Source organism: Perca fluviatilis, chromosome 10, assembly GCF_010015445.1.
Source record: "Perca fluviatilis chromosome 10, GENO_Pfluv_1.0, whole genome shotgun sequence".
In the NCBI taxonomy this organism is placed as follows: domain Eukaryota; kingdom Metazoa; phylum Chordata; class Actinopteri; order Perciformes; family Percidae; genus Perca; species Perca fluviatilis.
Genome location: NC_053121.1, coordinates 15,199,868 through 15,222,429, shown reverse-complemented (window position 1 = coordinate 15,222,429; position 22,562 = coordinate 15,199,868). Strand labels below are relative to the sequence as shown.

Here is a 22,562-nt window from a genome sequence, read left to right as displayed (position 1 = left end):
TCCAAGCTCACAATGTGGAGGATGAAAATTCTATTCAATAGAGCACACCTTCTTTGGCTGATGCTTATGTTCTTGTTCATTTTTAAATAGGTTTGTAGGAGTCTGACATTTCATTAGGCTGAAATCACAGAAACCAGAAAGTTAATAAGCTACAGCCAGACTGTCTGTCTGAATATTCAGTTATTATTTATTGTGTTTTTCTGGATACGGCTGCTGTATAACTGCCAGATAGCCTGATTATAAGGGCTCCTGTACACTGGCTGCGTAGTGGAAGCGTTTCCAGGCAAAATAGAATACGAGAAGATGTTTATATGTCATTTTGACACAAATACATTTAATAAATGACATTTTGATGTTTGAAAGTCTCTAGGTTTTCACATAAATGCAGATAAAAATGTCATTTAAAAAAATAATAATAAATAATTAGCGATTTTCAAATCAAGTATACTACTGCTTGAGTGCAGTAAATTTCCAAGGCTAGCAGCAGTGCCGCGTCAGACACGTTTCTGGTGTGCAAAGACATATAAAACGCCACGCTCACGCCACGCAGGCAGTGTGCAGGGAGCCCCAAAATGTTAAAATTATAACCATGTAGAGTGTGTCTGCTAGAGGTAGTCAACCCCAGAAGTGTACAGTTATCCTATAATTTACAGAAGTTGCTGTATCTGCTGGCTCTGGTTACTTGTTTTGTTGCCATGGAGAAAATGAATAAATATAGATGTCATATAAATAAGTCAAATATGATGTTACAGGAAATGGTTCGTCAATGTGGAGAGCTTTGCAGCAGAGTGTGTACTGTACCAGTGTGTATGTATGTTTTTTTCCCCATCATCTGTATTATGTAAATGTGTCGACGTGTTGCCTTCATGTGCTGGTGTAGAGCTTTAGACAGCTAAGTTTCGATTTCAAGAAGCTAAGCTCACCGTATCCTGTTCACAATATCTATGTTTGTTGGATTTCCAGACAGCTCATTAATTTATGGCAATTTGGGAGCACACTCTACGATCACGACGGCGTGATGATTCACTTCCGGACAGATTCGACCCCGGCTGTGACGTACGTTAGTTGGCATAGTTGTACACAGTAAAGTGTTTGTGTGTGTCATTTCAGAATTTCCCCACACTTGTTACCAGGACAACCTGCTCCTTCAGTGCACCCTTAAAGTAAATAGATGGGAAGACGGTCGGAAAGGAGGAAGGGATCTAGTCTTTGAGATCTCCTGGGGAGCCTCGGAGAGACGGAGGGAACAGATGTTCAGGAGGAGCCCTTCTATTCTCGGCCTGTTTCTGGAGGTGTGTTTGGTCATTAGCAAATATGAAATGGCAAAGGGTCAACTTTTTCAGAAGGCGGAAATGTAATTCTCTGCTCGAGAAAATGCATAGCTCTCATCTGCCAAGAGTGTGTGACTTCTGAGTGTCTGTTTTTGCCTGTGATCAAACATGCATGACAGCTCGCCTTCAAAGCCAAGACAATATGTGAGCGAGGCATGCTGGCAGAGCATGTGATCACTGCGTCCAGAGGAAACACACACACCCTCGCACAGTCTGACCGCTCTTCTGCTTCTTTCATCCGGCTACAAAGATGTGCGCTAACTCCATGAATAGTTAATAGAGGTTAGGATAATACCCAGGTTGTTACTCTTATTTATCAATAATGAAATGTCACAACAGTCCTGCGACAGCCTCACTGACCCATGTAATCATTCGTCACCGAAGCCTTTTGAGAGTTTCCCGCCAGTCTGAAACAATTCATCTTCTACTGTACATCTGCTTGCGTCTCCCCTAGAAAGGAGAGGAACAAACAATTGACACTTAATTGCTCAAAGGCAAACAACACAAAAGGCTCATTTCACTGGAGCTATCCAGTGTTGGCATCTGTTCACTCAAACGTGCATGCGTGCATCATCACAACGCATTGCCGGTTTTAATTAACACAAATGTTGTTCGGCCCCTTTTCACAAATATGTTCAGAGGGGAGACAGTGCAGCGGCTGTATTTTCTGACAGTGCTGTAAACAAGGTAAAGCAGCTTTAAATCTTGCATAGTAGAGATCGACAGGAACAACAACTGTGTGCACTTCCCCCTGAGGCAATTTTCCCTGAGGCAACTCTCCCTGAGGTGAACAGATTTGCCATCGTACATGTGAATCTGGACGCGATGACCGACACTGGGAATAAGATATGTTGAGTGCCGCAGGTCGCTGGGGGTCTGCAGTGAAGAGGTAGAAATCCTTTGAGCACACAGTCATTGTTCCAGAACATAGTTTCATTTAGCTGAAAAACACCTTGGGTAATGTACAAAGGCATCTTTGGCTACATGCAGTCAAAGATCAATTTTTAATCAAACTTCTCGGGCCAGATATTTTTCACATGTCAGAGGCACATCTAACGAAATTGGACAGAGCTTCCTGTTGCCATAATTCAACAAATTACACACTTTTCAGGGGACAGTGTTCTATCTCGTAAAAACAAATAAACTAAAAGCATCCACATTTGAGACTTTCTTGGCACCGTGGAAGCATTTGCATCCCCTCTAATTTGATGCAGGCTGCAATTATCTATGACTAATGGTGGATGGGAGGCTTCAGTACACTGTTGATATTTTTCAACAGTGTTAATTTAAACTGTTGATCTATGTATTGGAACAACTGTGATTAATACATGTTATTTGCATAAATGCATTATTTGGATGCCAAAACATTACTTGTATGTGGATGGCGTGTGTTTGTATGTGGATGGCGTGTGTGTGTGTGTGTGTGTGTGTGTGTGTGTGTGTGTGTGTGTGTGTGTGTGTGTGTGTGTGTGTGTGTGTGTGTGTGTGTGTGTGTGTGTGTGTGTGTGTGTGTGTAGAAAGAACTTTGGTCTGTGCACATTAAGACACATTTAACACTTTTGGTGAAGAAATGTTTGGGTTTTTGAACAGTATGTAATGTACCATATGCAGACTTCTACATCCGGGTATATTGCTCCCTTTTTTTCTACTCCTGAGGTACTAGCAGGATAAAAAGATAAGAAAGAAGATTTACAGAGGAGGAGCACTCCAAACAGTGAGTGAGGCAGATATCATACACCATCATCATCTAGCTATTACTATCTTACATTTTGCACGCACTCATAATTTACCCATAATTTATCAAGTGTAACTAATGTTTATTTTCCTATGCACATGCCTAACATAAATATGGAAGTTCCTGAACCTTTGCTAAGAAGATGAGCATTACTTTAGCTGACTTTATGAGCTGTGCATTACCACAATATGAAGGTCCTGTGTTGAGGCTTGGTAGGTACCACTTACTGTTGGCAGCCTCTTCTATTTTATATGTTTCCCTGTATGAAAAGTTAGAGTAAAATGATGTCTTCAGTTTTTTAGGAACTGATATGAAAATGTGTGTATCTTTAACTGCTCCTCAGATCTCTGCAGGGTAAATCCAGACAGCTAGCTAGACTATCTGTCCAATCAGAGGTTTCTGTTGCACGACTAAAACAACTTTTGAACGTACACGTTCCCCCAAAACAAGTTCCTTCCCGAGGCTATTTTGCAGCGGCACCATGGCTACACTCGGTGCTTAGCACCGCCCATGACGATTGTGATTGGTTTAATGAAATGCCAATAAACCCAAACTCGTTTTTTCCCATCCCGGGTTGCTGTGTGGACTAGCCAGACCTTCCCCCGCAGCGCTGTGGAGGAAGGTCTGGCAATGCGAGAATACGAAACACATGACGCACCATTGCAAAGGTAGTTCTCAAGCCTGTTGTGGAGATACTCAGACGGGTGGCGGCATGTATTCTTATGAGCATGCATGTGACAATCTGAATGGCTTGTTGAATCCCATGTTTTCTGAGCTAGGCAGCCCACAAAAAAACTGACTGGGTTGTCTTAATTCACAGTTTGTGGGTTTTTAATATGTCCCCTTTAAGTAAAGGTAGCAATATCACTCAATGGGAAAGTATTCTCTGCCAAGTAAAAGTACTGCATTAAAATTCTACTTAAGTCAAAGTAAAGAAGTATGATCAGCAAAATATACTTAAAGATTTAAAGTGCAAGTACTCATTATGCCAAATGAACCCTTTTAGTGTTAAATTACGGAGTCCCCGAAGTCCCAAAAGATTATATATTTAAGGACTTTGTGCAGAAGTAACAGTTATCTCATGTGCACTCAAACAGTGGATCTAAATGAGTTCAAATGTAGCTGGTTGAGGTGAAGCTAATTTGAACTATTTTATAAACTGTTGGGTAGTTCAAAGATCCTGCATGCCCATTATCTAAACCCAGATGTATTTCCACTGCTTTTGCCTAATGAGATATTTTTATAGGACTGTGTAGGCCGCCACAGACATTCACACCTCTCTCACTCTCCCTTCGGTTTTTTTATTTATTTATTTATTTTATTACAAAGACAGTGCATATTAATAAACATTTCTGTCAATATGCCAGAGTTAGCCAGAAGGCTATTTTTCATCTGCAGTCTCTAGACAGATGGTAAAAAAGTCACCCTAAAAGATTGTAAAATTACACATTTACATAACAATATAACATTTAAAATACATTTGATAAAAGGTACTATTAAGGCAAAAATGTACAATAGGAGCAAAACAGACCACAATCAGGCAAACATTAGACAAAGACACGAACACATATACACAAACAGGGTCAAAAAGCCAACAGGGGGCAGCGTGAGCAGGTCAAGGAGTTAATGGTAATGTTGACAGTTCTGATTATCAATGAGCCATTTCTTTAACCGGATCTTGAATGTACTGTAAGTGTTTAGATTTCTGATGGTTATGGGGGTAAGGTTCCACTCTGTAGCAGCTCGAACAGAGAAAGAAGTATGGCCAAATACACTTTTCCTAAATGGAATGATACAATCTTCCCTCGCTGCACCTCTGGTTCTGCTGTGATCAGCTGTTCTGATGTTGACAAACTGATGGAGAGGAGGGGATCATAAACCGTGAATAATTTTATAGACAAGACATAGTTTTGAATATTTAACCATATTTTCCCAGTTAAGTAATCTGTATTTTTGTAATATTGGACAATGATGAGAAATGCTTGTTTTTTTGTCCAGGATTTTAACAGTTTGTTTGTAAAGTGATTGCAGAGGTTTCAGAGATGTTACACTAGCTTGTGACCAGTTAGTATCATTTTTGCTAGAACATGGAGTTTGGTGACTTCACTCCTAGCATAGCTGTGCACAACTTGATCCTGAGCAGGTATAAGCAGCCACAATAACTGCCATCACCTGTGTGCATGGCCTTTAATCTGTAACAATGCATCATATTTTATTAATTGATCATATATTTTATTCAGCACTTGAGTAAATATACGTATTTACTTTCCACCACTATCTTTCCCACTGGCATTTTAGATAGCTGATCAAGCTTTTATTTGATCTCTAACAGCTCCAGCTGCATATAATCTACATTTCAAATAAATAAAATAAACTCACAACCAAATTGGTGCATACATATCATTTATATCAGCAAAAGCTGTATATTACATTCTGTACATGACTAATTTCAGTGTTAAACAATTCCTTAACATACTGTGTTAACACAGTGTGTAATGAGCTTGACCCTATGCACTGAAGTGGTTGTTTGGCTTGTCTTTAAAATGTGCTCATATAATCTTAATTACAATGCATGACCAAATGTCATTAATGCCCACCCTAATTACTAGGACAGGGATTATTTAATTAACAACTAAATGTGGATTATAATCTGCTCACGTGGGCATTTACAGTTGCATTAATTTCTAGATCAGAAAACATGAATACAAGTAGTAATGTCATAGTTAAGCGTTAGTTCAACAGAAGTTCATTATTACTGATGCCCAAACAAGGTTTATTCAAAGACTTATCAGCAAGAAGCATAATAAAGTAAATGGGGATTAATATGGGGATTGTAATCATGATGACAAAAATTAAAGATAAACCAATTTTACAGGGGCTTCATAAAGCCTCAGACATCTGAAACAAAAAATATACTTTTAGCCACATCAAAAATGACAGAGATATTGAAGTAGCATCTCTAAAAACTGCACACTTAGATTGATCTATCACCACTTCATAATTTCATTAAAATGTTTCCTGCTTTAAAAGATAAGCCCTTAGTTTTTATTCTGCAGATTACAAAGTGCCATTATTATCAGTTTAATTATTCTGAAGTGAATAGAGGCTTTAATGAATAAAATGTAATAGTAGTGATTCACTCTCATTTAATGATGGCTAAATCTCCTCAGTGAGAAACGCTTCCTGTGTCTCGGTGCAAACACAAAGTCCACAAGAAAATGGGTTTGAACTTTAGCAAAAAAAATAGTTCCCAGGAGTCTAGCCATGGACTTTTACTTCAGATACAGAAAGTGGTTTTGAAAAGTACAAAATATGCACTAATCAGATCAACAGTTGACCATAAAAAAACAAAATCCAATTTGAAATTCATGGATGGTTGGAAACAAAACAAAAAGAAAGGTTTATCAACTGCACTCCCACTGTGGAACAAATGTCTGTGTAATTTTGTGGAAAATATACAAAAGAAAAACACTACAAATAATGGTATACAAGCCATGGTCATTGCTAGACAGCTACTCGAGTAACTGCTCTTTAACTTTAAGGCTTCTACAGAAAAACATTTTGTTTTTATGACTGTTTACATGCAGTTGGTCAGTCATTTATTTATTCATTGGATTTGTCATTTTCTCAGGTCTTGTTCAGCTGCATATGGCTAAAATGCCTGTAGTAACTTTTGTAGGCCTGGTTCCCATTTAGGATCACATAAAATGAGGTACTAATATAACTAGTCCCTAATAATAATAATAATAATAATAATAATAATTTAAAAAATCAATCATCATGAAAAAAAAAAACTTTAAAGTTCCTTGAGGCTACAATATGCAACTTTTCACCTGGAGGCAACAAAGTGCATTGTGTGTCCTTTATTTGTCCCCTCAGGTGTGCAGGTTAGGCCAGCACCTGCCACTCAGTGTAATGGGCTGTTAAGACGACATTCAGCCTGAGGCTGTGGTAACGCAAAGTCACCACAGGCACTGAAGATGTGCACAGAGGAAGTTCATCTGAAAATAAAGAGATATAGTAACCCCAACTGGCAAAAAACCAGCTATATGCCAGACACCCCAAACAAATGTCTACACCCCAGAACATCTTAAAGGCTCTAAAACAGCCAACTTCTGTCAAAAAGAGGATTTTAACAACACAAAACAAATCTCATCAAATGCATTTGCTCAAATTGTACTTATTTTCATCATTTCTTTGTCAATGTGATGTATGTGTTGTTAAATTAGTGAACGGGCTTTCTTCATTTGCTTGTGTTTTGTCGATTTATATAAGTAAGAAATGTCTGCTTAAAGGCCCAATATGTAATCTATTTAATCAAAAAATTACCACAATGTGTCATCAGATATTAAGGAAACATGCTAAGTTAAAATACTATCTTCTCTGACAACAATACTAAAGTATATTTTAGCCTTTGAAATTCCAATCCCGTGACGGAATGTCTGTTTTTATTGTGGCCCGTGTGTTGTCAAATGCTAATTTTGACACCCAGAAGCCTGTACTATGAATTCAGATCAACATGCCCTGGATTTATTTCAGTTACCCGGCTTCACCTAACCTAACAACCGCAGTCCCACATAAGCTGTGTCACGACGGTGGTTAAAAATTAGTTCAATCAACCCAGTGTTTCCCAATCCAGCGGCGCGCACGTTCACATAAAAGAGGCGGTGTTTGCACAGCATGACCAATCGCAAACATCTACCAGAGCTGCATATTTTACATAAGAAGAGCAAACTATTATACTACATAAATATGAAGAACACAGACACGGTTTTGCAGGCAAAACGCAATACAGTCGCTGCTTCTTAAAACAGGAAGGAAAGCTGGCAAAAAAAAAAAAGCCGCTGTTAATGCGTAAATCACAACGCTTATTAATATCACTTCCCCATCAGTCAGGCACAAGATCTGACCATAATTACACTTGTGCTTTCCATAAACTGTCGTTGCTTTAGCCTATTATTTCAGTTGCAACCCTGACAGTGGGAAGCGATCATGAGAGCAAATAAAAAATATAATTCAAACCGATGTGCGCATTGGCAACACACGGCTCAACAAGCCAAAAAAGAGCCTGTACGTAATTCCCTCCGCTGAAAATTGATCTGGTCTCTAAATGTTTTAACTTTTCTGAGCACCTCTCTCTCCGCGCACCGAGCTCCACCTGATCTTCTAAGAACGGTGATGCCGTTATCAATCGAGTATTGATTGGTCAGTAGGCGGTGCTTTTACACCGGTTGATCTCTGATCTCCAACATATCCTTATAACCTAACCATAACTGATCCACCGTCGTGATACACAAAACCCTAGGTTGAACCTGAAGTAACCTCGTTAACGCCAAATTTTGCTTCGTAGTAAAGGCCTCAGGTTGCCAGACGTGAAGCGCAAAGACGCAAAGACAACATGCTGCAGCAATGGTGGCAGCAACCAAACAAAAAATGAACAGAGATTTATTCTACCTGACCTTTAAAAACTCGGCATCTTTCTAAACAGTTGCATGACCAGAGACGTGGTAAAACGTTGGTAAATATTGGAGATGCATTTAAAATCTTAAAGCCCAAAAGGACACAGAGTTGGCCATTTTTCTCCTAAACAGGTAAGGTAAGTGTTTAGCTTCATCATTTCTATCATGGCTAACGTAGTAGGGATGGGCATTTTCAGTCATTTCAACATTCATGTGCTTGCATTAAATTATATAGAGTACTCGAGTTAGTTACTTGCAAAACAATTGAGACGCAGACGGTGAAGTGATCCTGACTGATGCTAATGCCACCATGCTAACAGACGCTAATGTTAGCGGAGGACCAGGCAAGCGGGTGAGCCACACCTGCTTACAACCACTGTGGCGGACATATGACAGAAACTGCGAGTTTGACTTCCTCATAATGGAAACATGCAATTTATCTTTTGGCAAAACAACCCTGCAGCCTGAATTGTTGGATTGGGACACAGCTCATGTTCTCACCAGGTCGCTCTGCAATGTTATGGAATATTCTTGTGGCTAACGTTACCATCGCCAGTATGATTCCCACTTTTTTACAAACTGGCATGCAACCATAATGTGTAATCCAGTGAATGGACAAGCTGTATAACTGGGTCTGGAAAGTAGTAGTACCGAAAATCTCCTCCCTGCCGAAATTTTCCCCCCGCTTCTGTTCAAAGGCCGTAGTCGACAAACGGTGACTGTGCCCTGGGTACAGACGACCGCAAGGTCGGGGTCTTTTCGCTACTGTTGCAATGACGTTAAGCCATGAAAGGGTGGCTGTCAGTCGGGCACAAAGCTCTGCAAGGTCGTGGTCGTTGTTGCTACGTTTAGCCGATAAAAGGTGACTGTCAGCCGGGTACAGAGCTCTGCGAGAGCACGGGCTTTTATAACCGTAAACATAGCAGCATCTAGCAACTCCGCTGCGCTGTGGCGTAACGTCTGGCAATGCGAGACTAGCATCTAGCTAACAGTGACATTGTGGGACATTGGGTTTAACGTACGCAACCTGGCAACCCCCGTGACCTTTGACGCTGGGGAGGAGGGGCTGGGGGACGACTCTCTCCAGTATTTTGAATTCGGACTGCAGTAACAACTTTAAACGGTAGATGTCACTATTACATATTTTACCTTTAAGCAGCACAGAACCTTTTCTGCTCAAATTGGGAAAGTGACAAATAATGAAGTGCTAGTTTCACTGACTTGAAGCTGACCAATATAACAGCTTTGATTACCAAACACAATTCCATTAACTGTGCATATAAACCTTCCAGTTATTTCCAAAGTTTAGGCTATAGTACAAACAAGCTCACTAAAAGCCTTTGTCACTCCCTTGCATATACACTCAGACACAATCACAGAGCTCTTCGTGAATGTCACCCAGCCATTATATTAAATATAATAATTAAAGACATGACTAAAAATGACTAAAATAAGAAAATGCATTGAAATACAAAGCTGAGGCAAATACAGGCTGTTCGAGCAAGATGCGGCTCTAGATTGACACTGTGCTGATTACAGTATAATTTGTGGAAAGCAACTGCAACACACATACTACCAGCTGAAAACAACTACTCAGTTGTGTCTTGACAGAGCTCCGGTCAATATTGCCAATAGCCAAGTAGATGGAACTACCATGGTGAGACCATGGCCTGATCTGTGACTTATCTCCTCCTAATTGCTTTAGTTAAGTTAATTCATTGTGCTTGACTGTGTATTTGTTTCTTTCTCTCTCAAAAGGTTGTATGTACACACGCATGCATGTGAGAAATCAGGTTAGAGCAAGAAAGCAGATAACTCTGGTTTGTTTGTTCATTCAGTGTTAATTAGTCATAATGTAGTGTACATACTTTTCATGTCAGCAAGGATATTTCAACTCTGGTTTACTGTTCACTCATCGAATCCATTCTCACCTAAAAAGTATCCTTTAAAGATGCTTTGTATCGCCGTGACATCAATGCGGCTGAAATGGTTTAGACAGGTGGTGGTGGTGGTTTAATAGTGTGGAAATTCAAAACGTATTCTGTTTACAGGCAGTTGATCGGTAGTTTCTCTCCTTTCTCCTAATTCACAGCTGCCACTATGATAATGCCGCTATCCTAAGTATTTCTCATGCAAATGCTCACACTATTATATTCAGGTGCAGGTGATGGGTTATCTAGAAATACTTCATCAACCATGCAGTGAGAAAATGTCCATGTGCATGTACAAATATATCTTTAAATGTCTTGCACTTGTTGTACTGTGGGGAACATGAAGATCTGTAACACATTTCATGTTAATCCATCTCATAGATGTTGAGACATTTCACTCAAAACCACATATGTCAACCTCATGTTGGCGCTGGAGGAAAAGTCAGGGGATCACCAACGTTATTATGCATGTCTGTTTGGCAAACCATCCAATAGTTGTTGAGACATTTCACCAGACAGTTGTAACGGCGTTTTTACACCTACAGCTGTTTGCTGTGGTCCGAATCAGTTGATGAAAATTGAGCGTTTTCCCCTTAACTCAGTTTCTTTTCACACTAGTCTAGGATTGCCAGACCTATTTTCACAGCGCTGTAGTAAGGTATGGCTACACCACAGATGCACTCTGGGATAGGAGAAAAAAAATGCTCTGGCTTGTTTGCATTTCTTTGAACCAATCACAGTCATCTTGGGCGGTGCTGTGCTCCGGATGCAGCGACGGTGCCTCTTCAAAATAGTCTTGGAAAGGAACCTGTTTCGGTAGAACATTTGCACGTAGGGGAGGTGAGCAATGGAGTGGCTAATTACCTCGCAAAAGAAAACGCCACATATGTACTGTGATATGTACTTTGTCCACAGCAATCCCCACCAATTGGTCCCAAAACGTTGGTATGATGGCTCTTTGTCTATCCTTGCCAACGAATGTTTCTGGTGATCTGAGTACGCTGGAGAAATGGGCAGCAGCAATTTTTTCATCCGTGACAGACCTGACTACTGGAGCTGTTTAGCCCAAACTTACTGAGACAACTGTTTTTTTTGGTCTGCACCTGAGTGCGATTGCTATATTCACACCTGCCCAATGAAACCGCATCAACGGGCTTAACGCTTCAGGGTTCAATTTGACCAAACTAAACAAGGCAGGTGTGAAATGCCCTAATAATCTACAGCCATGCCAGAAGCTCTTTAGGCTGTACTTTTAAGTTGCTCCATTAAACATATGTAGTAATGGAAACAGGTACGTGTCCAGAACAAACAAATCAGGACAAAATGCAAATTGAGTTTATTCACAAAGTCCGCATAGATTAAAAACACTAATAAGGAAAAGGCCAACAGCGCCAGCGTGGAACTACACAGTAGCGACTTTAGAGGGGAAAGTGCCATGGCACCGACACAATCACTTGATATGAATAGCAAAGTTGCACAGGAATAATTTAGAGGCTATTAATATGCTTTAGGACCCAATACACATAATAAAAGAGCAATGAGATCCAATAGAACAAAATACTACTGCACACTTTAAAACCCACACATTCATTGTTCACTACATGCAGGGAATAATAGAAGACTTAACACCTCAATCCACACTAGCAGGCAATAAGGGGTCTCTAAAGCTATATCTGAGCCTATAACCAGCATAGCGCCCATCAGCGATTAAGGCACTTTACCCTTTAATAATAATATTTACAATGAAAGAAGACGAACAAACCCAACTTTAAAGGCAGTGGCGGCCTAAAGGTTGGAGACGCGAGCTTGTGACCGGGATGTTGTCGGTTCAATCCCCAGACCGACAGGATAAAATCTGGGTGGGGAAAAGTGAAAGAGCAGCGCTTGTCCCTCCCTCATTACCACCACTGAGGTGCCCTTGAGCAAGGCCATTAACCTCCAACTGCTCCAGTGGAGCTGCTCAGTGGCCAGCAGATCAGACTATGGTTGTACCGGGCAGCTTCCAGGTATGAACGTGTGCAACTGCGTGAATGTGATCATGGCGTTCATGCAAAAGAGAGGCTTCCTCTCAGTGAACCTTCCCTGAATAAATAAAGAAAAAAATAAGAAAGAAAACAAATTGTACAAATAAATGCCAGTTACTCTAAATTAATGTGGGAAAAAACAATGACAGGCAATATTGCACTCGAAGACAGTCCTATAAAAAATCAAGACAATATAAGACCACTTTCCAGCATATTTTAGGACACAATGTATTTCATAAGCTGGTCTGACAGTATGCCGTACCTTTAAGTCATTTAGGTTTCATTCAGACCAGCAGTGTGTTTTAATGTTGTGATGACCGATACTAAAAAGGAAAAACAAAGACAATACACTGAACATCTCATAGTTACATCCTACTATATTTGATACATTTCACAGTTCATAGCTTACAATCATTATCTCCGCTCCAACTTTGAGCTGATCTCAACAGCTGACTGGAATTGTTTTACAGCTCGTCTATACAGCAACCTGTCTTCCGTCACTGCAGTCTTCTGCACTCTATGAAAACAAATGCACTTCCTAATTAAACAACTTTTCTTACACACTCTCACGTTACATGCTGTAGATGTTTAAATGAAAATGGCACCTACAGCAAGGCAAAATGTTTGGCCTTCACACATGTACACCCCCCGAGAGAGGGAGCGCAAATTACCGGTGTCCCTAAATAACCTCCGCTCTTCGCAGGACCATGACGTCACACCCATTACACATAGGACACTGAATTTGAACTTTTGCATCTTTTACATTGTGAAAACAGATGTCAGTGTGGGACATGGTAGAGAGTGTTCACATGATAGGTTGAATTGGCCAGTATCATTTACAGAAACATAATTAAATCCCCAATTTTGGTGCTGTTACTCTTTTAAAAGAACTTTTACAGATAAAGCGTTGTGCAGTTTGATAAACAGAGCCATCAGCCAGCCAGATGCGAAGTGATACTTGTAGAAGGTCTGGGATAGATGGGGGGGCAAGGTGTTAGATCTGGGAGTGTGACCGTGAAGCGCAGACCTGGTGTATAACCCTTGAACTCTACATGATGGATTGCTTCCATCAACAAGCTGCTGCTGGAGATGTTGTGTTGAGTCCAAGATGTGCAGTGTTCCTGTAAGTACAAGCTGCAGGTGAAATGGAAAATATTTTTCAGAACATACAGAGCAGGAAGAGTTGGCAGAGAGGCCATGACGAGGCATTAACAACAAGGGGTGAATAAATATAAATTACATATAAATATCTTTTTACAAATTAAGGCTCTGATGTAAGTGGGGCATTGCCATCTCCTTTGAAATTCACAGTGGCCTAGTTCAAAGATGCACAGACCCTCAGCTAAATTCATACAAAAACTTCACTAGAGTTTGCTCAATCACCCATTCATTCACTCACTGACTCTGTTAGCCTCTTATGGGCACATGTGGAGCGTTCCCACCCAGCGGCTAATCTCTAGTTGCCTGTGCTAGATTTCCTGCTTGAATGCACTTTAATGACATTTATATCATTTTGAGAGTAGCCCACTCATATTCCTTATAATTCCTCCTACTCACAAATGTGCATTACATTATGCTTTATATGGACGAAACATTGCAATGATTACAAAATAAATTGTAAATTGGAGCGATTCTCTCATAAATTGCCCACTGTGGCTCTTCGGTACTGTGTTCTGCTGCTTGGCTGGTTATCATTAATTTTCATGTGGCGTATGCTTTAAATATGAATTCTCCCACAAAGAGTTTAATCAACAGTGCATGTGCTTGGGGTCCTTCTAGAGGCCCAGAAGGTGTTAAATGAATCATGGATTGCAGCTGGTCCTCTGGTACAGGGGCTTGCAAGGTCATATCTGACTGAAAGGGCAGAGGGCTAATAAACTACTCTCCTCAATTATTTTCTCTAACTGTAAGAGTATTGCCCCTAAATGTCATTTTGTATATCCTCTGGACCTGGTATTTCATTCCTCTTTTAATTATTGTAAGATTCACTGTGATTCGTGGAGACCCTGAGAGTTAACAGCCGGTTTTGCAACCAGGAGAGAGCTCTGGATTTGGTGGAGTGACAAAGAGTCTCATTCACTATCAGATTGTACGCACAAATCTAGGCTTAAACACATATAAGCACGTTTTATGGACATCATTGGATTCATTAATTAGGTTGTGAATGTGTTCTTACTGGGAACAAATGTATAACTGGCTTACACCATTATGCAAATATTGTAAAAGCCTCCAGTGATATCGCCAAACTTTGACTAAATATAATTAGAAACACTAGTCTGATGAATTGGCAGCTTATTGCAGATTGGTATCGGTGTATATATGTCGGCCAATAAATTACATACTTTGTCCAGCAGAAAGAACTGATTAGAAACATTTGGTCACAACTCCTTAATAACTGAATTTAGGGAATTATTATCAAAAATGTCAGCCTATGATATGTGTTTATTTTTTTTTTTTTTAAAGGACAATTCCGGCGCAAAATCAACCTAGGAGTTAATAACAGATGTGTACCCACTCGATCGTTCTCTGGGACATGTTTTCATGCTAATCAAATGTGTTTGTAGCTTGAAAGAAGCTAGCGCAGACCGCTGATTAGCTTACAACGCTAGTATTCGGGGGAACAGGGAAAGTAAAAACAGATTGCTATTTTGTACCACTAAAAAGGCTGAAAATATCACCAAACTTCAACGGTAGCATAATGAGGGTCACTACATGACCGAAGCATTGAGAACTTTGTAAATGTACAGACAGTTTATTGAAAAGATAGATTATAAAGACAGTCGCGTTCATGTTTACATGCGGCCGCCGTCTTGAAAACCAGTCATGACTTACAGCTGGCGATGCAAACTAAAATCAAAACCAATTTGCTCAATATATCTGAAATAATCGCACCAATGTAAAACATAACTTGTCTAGTGTAGCTACTTACTCAGTGGATAACTGTCCATCTGGTCCCTACGGTCTGGGTCGCTGTCTCCAATTTATTTTCGGTACAGCCCTGTTTATCAGAGAGGGGAAATCTTCAGACTGTACAAAACACAGCGTCTCTTGGGTGTCGCGACGCAACAGGTCCCACTCCGTGCAACACAGACACTCCTGTTTGGTGGCCATAGCTTCACAATGTCTGCAGGTACACCACCAGTTTCCCAAAGTACGACGCTGTGTTGCGGCATTGACTACTGGTAGCTCTCTCTCTCTCGTAGCCCTTTCACGCTCCCGCAGCTCTTCGTTCAATAAACTGTCTGTACACTTACAATGTTCTCAGTGCCTCGGTTAACATTTAGAGACCCTCATTATGCTACCGTTGAACTGTCCAATTTTGGTGAGCTCGTGCAAATTGTATCCTCATTTTCCTATTTTTAGTGGAGATGAGCGGTCCCCAGTGGGGTCTTCTGCTGGTGTTGCCCATCCGCCTCAAGGTTGTTCGTGTTGTGGCTTCACAAATGCTTTGCTGCATACCTCGGTTGTAACCAGTGGTTATTTGAGTCAAAGTTGATCTTCTATCAGCTGGAATCACTCGGGCCCATTCTCCTCTGACCTCTAGCATCAACAAGGCATTTTCGCCCACAGGACTGCAGCATCCTGGATGTTTTTCCTTTTTCAGACCATTCTTTGTAAACCCTAGAAATGGTTGTGCATGAAAATCCCAGTAACTGAGCAAATTGTGAAATACTCAGACCAGCCTGTCTGGCACCAACAACCATGCCACGCTCAAAGTTGCTTAGATCACCTTTCTTTCCCATTCTGACATTCAGTTTGGCGTTCAGGAGATTGTCTAGACCTGGACCACACCCCTAAATGCATTGAAGCAGTTGCCATGTGATTGGTTGATTAGATAATTTCATTAACGTGAAATTTAACAGGTGTTCCTAATAATCCTTTAGGTGAGTGTATTTTTCAATGTAAATATATTTGTAAATCTCTTTCTATATGTGTGGGTACTTTTGAGACTGCTTTTCCGCGCCGTTGTTGTCACAAAACAATGTGTCTCAAGTGACGATCCCAGCGCTCTCCAGTAGATGGCGGTAATGCAACACTTATGGATGCCAACCGCTGTTAAACGACTATGGAGAAGGCTTGTCAAATGTTTCAGAGACGGTCGGCAGAATCTACTTTATGTTCCTCTTGGTACGTTGATATTATTAGGACTTTGTCCTCAAATAAATTACATTTATGTTTTCTGCATCATTGTTGCAGTGCATTTACAATTTGCTTTATGTTGTTATAGCGGCAGTGACAGTTTGCTTCTTTTTGGAGCGTGCTAACGTTCACGTTCTTGTACAGCTTGAACAGCGATGCTAAATTAGCTCGTTAAAGTCATCCCTGTAACATGGGCTTTACCTGGTCTTTGTATGGAATTGGCAGTCTGAAATGTTATTGAGTGCTGCTTATAACTGTTAGTGGTCCCAGTTGTAAAGCTAGTGAATATATTTGGTATCATATGAAACTAGATGATCTAAGGAATCAATCGATGATGTTGCAAGTTAAACTATAAAGAATTTAAATGGAACATTGGCTCGACATATTGTAACCATGTTTATTAGTACAGTTATTGCCACACACGGGGTTAAATACATGCTGCTCCTTTATTCAAGACTAAATGTATGTGCAGTTGTACACCGTGATTAAAAAAAAATGATAGCCTAGTTTAATCTAACACTGAATCTGCCATGTTTTACAGATCTGACTGACCACTGATAAGGTGTACTTGGACACACCAGACTCTCCTCACAGTATGAGAAACCATCAAGAGGAAGTTATTGCTCATTGTCACACTTCTCAACTGCTCAGTAAGTATAAATATCAACAGCTGCTGTGAGCACTGTACTGTTTCCATAGACATTGATCAGGCTGTGTGCAAGGGACTCTTATTTCACAAAGTAACTTAAAGATTTTCACTTGAAGTTTTTATTCGTCATATTTATGCTGTGAAATGTTTTTCAAGGTGTAGATTTGATTTGATACGCTTTCAAAATACTTTCGTTTTAATCATATTGTTATCTGTCAAAACAATAAAGTTTAACTGTTAAACAAATGTTTTATGTTGCTTACAGTCACTATTATTGGTCATAAAGGATTACATTTTCATAGTCAGGATGTTAAATGGACTTAGTGTTTGCCCTTCTACAGGCATTAAATCCGACATATCACCTGTATAAACAGTGCAATTAAAGTCTTTGTGAAAAAAACATGTTATATAACACTTAAGAATCCTTACTACTAAACTTAAAAATGACCAAACCCTGCTTGGAAATAAAGGACTTTATTCATAGTCAATGAAATGGAAATATAAAGTGTGTATACATAATGCACAGAGTAGCAGATGTTAACCGTCCAGATCATGTCCTCCACCAGTCTAAAGGGTTTATTTTCTACTGAAGATGTGTCAGCTGGTGATGTAGGCTCTCAGGTCAGAGAAGTCATCCTGTGGATACTGAATCTTTCCTGATGCTGCTGTGTTGTCTTCAGACCATCACTTGGCAGAAGTACACCTGTCCCACAATACCTTCATACTGTGAGGAGAGTCTTTTGGGTCCAGGTAAACCTTGTCAAACAGGTGTTCAGGACAGCATTTGATCAGTCACATCTGTAAAACATGGCAGATTCAGTGATTAAACTATCATTTTTTATCAAGGTGCACAACTGCACATACATTTTGTCTTACAGGAGAAACATGTATTTAACCCGGTGCATGGCAATTACTGTATTAATAAACATGGTTACAATATGTCGAGCAAATGTTAAATCTGTATTATTTAACGTTTAAATTGCAACATCATCTGAAATCTGTAGTTATGGCAACAGCTACAGTGTAAAACATGATAAATCCATTTTTATTCTGATATCTTGAGGTGAGAGAGAGACTCCTTTGAAAATGGCTTAACTTGGGCGCCCGGATAGCTCAGTTGGTAGAGCGGGCGCCCATATATAGAGGTTTACTCCTCGACGCAGTGGGCCCAGGTTTGACTCCGACCTGCAACCCTTTGCTGCATGTCATTCCCCCCTCTCTCTCCCCTTTCATGTCTTCATCTGTCCTGTCAATAAAGGCCTAAAAATGCCCCAAAAAAGAATCCTTAAAAAAAAGAAAGAAAATGGCTTAACTTAACCTTTATTTTATATATCCCTGTTATGGACAAGCATGACATGGTTGGTATCAATGGATTCCTTAGATTGTCTAGTTTATATATTCACTCGCTTGCCGATGGGTTTAAGCTGTGCTTAATAACATTTCATACTGCCAATTCCATAAAAAGACCAGGTAAAGCCCATGTTACAGGGATGACTTTAACGAGTTAAGTTAGCATCGCTGTTCAAGCTGTACAAGAACGTGAACGTTAGCACACTCCAAAAAGAAGCAAACTGTCACTGCCGCTATAACAACACAAAGCAAATTGTAAATGCACTGCAACAATGATGCTGAAAACATAAATGTAATTTATTTGACGACAAAGTCCTAATAATATCAACTTTCCCGGAAGAACGTCACGATTCTGTCAACCGTCTCTGAAACATTTGACAAGCCTTCTTCGTAGTCGTTTAACAGCGGTTGGCATCCATAAGTGTTGCATTACCTCCATCCAATTAAGTGCTTTCAACCCTGAAGGTGCAAACTCCAGACAACAAGTAGTAAGAGCAAGTACATTAGCATTAAAAAGGAAAACTACAAAGAGCTATAAGAAAGTGCAGCATCAAGAAATATATATATCATTTCTTTTTTTTATGTTTATCCGAGGTGTATTCGGAAGAGGTGTATTTAGCCTTCGACGGAAGATGTGTAGGCTTTCGGCCGTCCTGATGTCAATAGGGAGCTCATTCCACCATTTAGGAGCCAGCACAGCAAACAGTCTGGATTTCATTGAGTGATTAGTTGTCCCTCGTTGTGAGGGGGCAGCACGCAGGTTGGCTGATGCAGAGTGGAGTGGGCAGGTTGTGGTATAGGGTTTGACCATGTCCTGGATGTATGCTGGGGCTGATCCGTTTGTGGCCCTGTATGCAAGTACTAGTGTCTTGATGCGGGCAGCAGTGAAGAAAGCGGAGGAGCGGTGATACGAATCACTCTGTATTCATTTGTGCATTGTATTTAACAAGTTGCAAATACTTATGAAACTGTTTTAGCACCATAATAATGTATGGTGCAGTGAGATGAATTAATTAGATGTGCTATGGTATTTTATTGTTGCCACTCCACTAGGTGGGTTTAAATAAATTTACACCAAACAAAGTTGATCACAAAACTAAATATCTCTCAATGCAGCTTGGCCTTGTTGACACTCATAGCCATCAATAGAGTGCTCCTTAATTTCCATATCAGACTCTGCCATATTAATTGGCATCAGCCGTGCACACTTCATGGCGACAAAGACACGGTGTCACTGCCTCTGTTATTGCAATTCAAGCCTGTTGTTTTCTCTCACACCACTCCAGGGGACATAAGAACACTTCCATTTCAATATTGTTAAAACAAAATGTTTTACTTTTATGGCAATGTTTTTCCAGTAAAACTCTGACCATGTGCATAGAACTGAACAAAACTGTGTCACAAGTATCTTGAATCCAACACATTATTATTTGCACATAAAGAGTGCATTTCCCCCTAGAAAAATACATTATTATTAAGTTAGGTGCATCTATAACACACAATGCAAGCAAAGCACAGTGTTTTCATTGTTCCGGTGTACTTCTTTGTAATGTGTCTGACTGTAACTGTCTCTTTATAAGTGTGGACAAATACTAGTTAGACACTAGCTGCACTAATAAATTGGAAAATGTCTTTGTTACAGTATCACTGGGGACCCAGCTAATGTCCACCGTCCTGATTAGAGTCATTCTACAACTTTCAAGCATTCTCACTCAAAAGTATGACTTTATTTATGCGCTGTGTTACGTTTCCTGTAACTCACGGAACAAAGCAGCTGCTTGTTTATCTTTGCCAAGCAAGTACCCTTTGGCGGAGATGATTTTTTTTGTTACTGTCTGTAGTGTTGAGAAGACTGTTGGCGGCTCATTTAGTCATCTATTCACCATCTGTTGACATTGGAGACACAGTTACCAGGATATCGCTCTCTTTGGGCTCGAGTATGTGTGCTGTTGGACTTTCACTGACTGCAGGTTTCTGACAGGACAGTTTGTTTAGATTGCTGGTTTGTATAGTGCTATGCCATAGCCACTTTTGGTGAGTGAAGAGATGCATGTAATGTCGTGCTCATGGCAAGCTGTGGCTTGTTCACAGAGATTAGTGTCAACAGGCGCACGCACACGCACACACACACACACTCATGAATACGCACACATTCTGTAGTAGCAGATGATGCGATCCTAGTGAATGCATAAGCGCCCAAGTGGCACCTTGCATTAAAAACACGCCTGGCACTGCCAGTAAGTGTTGTCAAATGCTTCATTTACTGGAAAAGTTAACATTCCCTAAAGGCAGATCAGAAGGGCTTCACAAGCTTACAGTAAAACTCTTTTCTTGGGATCTTAACATTCTCAATGCAGACAGTGTTTCTTCAGTTCAAGTATGGAGAAAACTTTCATCTTGCATCCATCCGAAAGCAGCGGTGTTATTAGGTGAAATGATGAGCATGCTGAAACAAAATTGTTGGTCACAGTGCATACACTCTGCGCTCTCTGTTCACTTCAAAAGGCCCATTGAACCTTAACAACCGTGGACTGTGGATGTTGGCTCAAAAACTTCCCCCTCCCCCCCACAAAATCCCTAGAGCAAATACAGTTTGCAGAGTGCGTCTGTATGTACAATGGGGTCAGATGTTGGCATGAAAATACGCACACAAATCCCAGTGCTAAACAACACCTTACTGAGCCAGCTACAATGTCTGATATGCATTTTTTTTTTTTAAACATTACATTAAAATATCTTTACTTGCATTAACATTAGCCACTGTCAGTAACTAGTCAGACTGAAAGAAGCACACATTCCAGTATAATCACCTCATCAGCAGGAATTTCACAAACATTGCAGTAGAAAATAACAGAAGCTCGAGGCAGTGTGCTGTTTCCAGATCCATGTCTCCCCTTCTTTTAGCTCGGCTCCACAGGGAGCGGAAGTGTGACAACGTTTGCTGTTCCTCCCCACCTTACTGCCTACACAAGCTTCTTATGTTACTCTTGGGAGGTTCGGCAGGCTGTTTTAACTTTAGCAGACTTTATTTTACTTTAATTGTCCTGTCCTTGAGCACAGCAAATGTATCGCTTCTTTTCCCAGATGCACTCTCAGTTGGTTTAATAGTTGTTGTTTTTTTCATCGTGTGTAGGCTACAGTAGTTCCCTCTGCAGCGGATGATTAAAGAAAACAGCGTCTTGTTTGACACTACATCTGACAACACATTGTCTTTTAGATGGAGCAGCTGTATATCAGTAATTATAGCTGTTTAACCTTATTGACGTATGGAAAGATGGAAAGCTATGAAATATACCCAGAGGGATCAAAATGTCTTCTATGAAAAGTGTGCAACAATTTTTACATGCAAACAAGTATGAACAACATGTGCCAGGCTCAAACCAGACAGCCTCCTGTGGGATTTTCTGCAAAGCAATCTTTGCATAAATATACACTTTGGAGCCTCTGGTAAATAAAACTTGTATTTATTTTGCCGTTTACTGTCGGTCTCCCATATAGCCGGAGTGCTTGAATGGTGCATGTAAAAGGCCAGTTGTCTCTTTCAGCCTCCAGCCTCAGCACATGTTTAGCCATCTGTTTCCACACATGACCTTTCTTTTTAATTGCCTAAATTAGAGGAGAATGAGGAAGACTGGCTGGTTGCTCACTCCTGTCCAATTCTAATATTGAAGAAACAATTGTTATTTACAGTGACAAATAGCGCCGGGGAGCTATGTCTGTGTCAGCTGCTTTCCACCTGGCCGTGTTGAACACCTGCCCAGAGCCAGTTTGGTTCACTACAGATGGCTAAGGTGAGCTTTCTATCCTCCGCAACCTTTTCCTGCAGGCGACAACTTGTGCATGGAGAGAGCTGCACTATCCAGTCAGTGCTATATCACGTTCGTTCCCGCTCCCTGATATTACCTTCTTGCAATATTGAATATGAGAAGCTGCAAAGTCGAAG

General features: G+C 40.4%; 2 long non-coding RNA genes across 3 annotated transcripts in view; one reads left to right on the top strand and one right to left on the bottom strand.

Annotated features, from left to right (window-relative positions):
- LOC120567002 overlaps positions 1 to 17,297 on the top strand; it is a 231,801-nt gene extending 214,504 nt beyond the window's left edge. For both annotated transcript variants that reach the window (XR_005640504.1, XR_005640503.1), the window contains 2 exons: positions 1,111 to 1,292; positions 17,162 to 17,297. This is a non-coding gene — a long non-coding RNA (uncharacterized LOC120567002). The remainder of the gene's footprint in view (positions 1 to 1,110; positions 1,293 to 17,161) is intronic.
- Positions 17,298 to 17,727: 430 nt separating this feature from the next.
- On the bottom strand, positions 17,728 to 21,489 carry LOC120567004. The gene is made up of 2 exons (XR_005640506.1): positions 21,430 to 21,489; positions 17,728 to 18,067 (listed from the first exon to the last, which is right to left on the bottom strand). It is a non-coding gene; the product is annotated as an uncharacterized LOC120567004 (long non-coding RNA).
- Between the last annotated feature and the right edge of the window lie 1,073 nt (positions 21,490 to 22,562).